The following is a 995-nucleotide window of genomic DNA, read 5'->3' on the forward strand; positions in this document are numbered from 1 at the left end:
TGTCTCCAGGGCCTGGTGGTTCAGTATTTTATAAATGAATTGATGAAGTGTCTGTTCTACCCACCGCCCTAGCCTGGCATCTCCGCCTGTTTTTCTCAGCTGCTCTGAGGGCTTCCAGCTCCCAGGCCTGCCAGACCCCAAGGGGCGCGCCAGCAGCCCCCACCCCACCCCCACTCCCACGCGTCCCAGCTTTGGGGGAGGGAGCCCAGCGCGAGGGCGGTGGCGGCGCCCAGCGGCCCAAGCAGCTGCCCCAGCAGGACCAGACCTGGCAGTCGCCCCGCTCTCGGCCTGGCACCCGGGAGGGGAAACTTGGCAGGCGGGCGCCGCCCTTCCTGGCGGGGGTTGGGGGAATGGCGTTGTCGACAACGACGCGGAGGCAGCAGCCACCCTCCTCCCCGGCCGGGTCAGACGGAGGGGGCGTGGGCGCGGCGGGGCCCAGGCGCCAGCCTGTTGGGGCAGGCAAGGGGGTGGCTCCCGGGGCCCAGGAGCGCGGCCCGCCCACCTTGGGCGCTCTGGACCCAGGCCTGGGGCTTTCCGGGCCCGGGCAGCCGCCCGCCCGGGAAAATCCCAACCCCCTTCCCGGCGCCGTGGCTCTGCCCGGCAGAGCGGGGGAGGGGATTCCCGGAATCTGCCCAGAGACCGCAGTCGCGTCACTGGGCAGAATCGGCCCATATATGGGCAGCGCTTCCGCGGCGTCAGCGGGGAAAGCCCCTGCGCGCGCGGCGGGGCGGGGCCGCGCTTGCGCACTCGCGTCTCGCCCAGGGCATCCTGCCCCCGGGTTCTTGGGCGGCTGTACCCCGCGGGGACCTTCCAACCCGGGAGACCAGGAGACGCCGGCAGGGTTGGAATCCCGGGCTGGGACCACGAGATGCCTAGACAGAGCTGGCGAGGGTGGGGGACACGTACAAGGGGGAGCCACCAACAGCAGTGAGGTGGGGGTAGCCTGAGGCTCTCCTCCCTCCGCCCTCCGGGCTTGGAAAAAAAGACAACAGAAA

This window comes from Eulemur rufifrons, chromosome 2 (assembly GCF_041146395.1).
Source record: "Eulemur rufifrons isolate Redbay chromosome 2, OSU_ERuf_1, whole genome shotgun sequence".
NCBI lineage: Eukaryota > Metazoa > Chordata > Mammalia > Primates > Lemuridae > Eulemur > Eulemur rufifrons.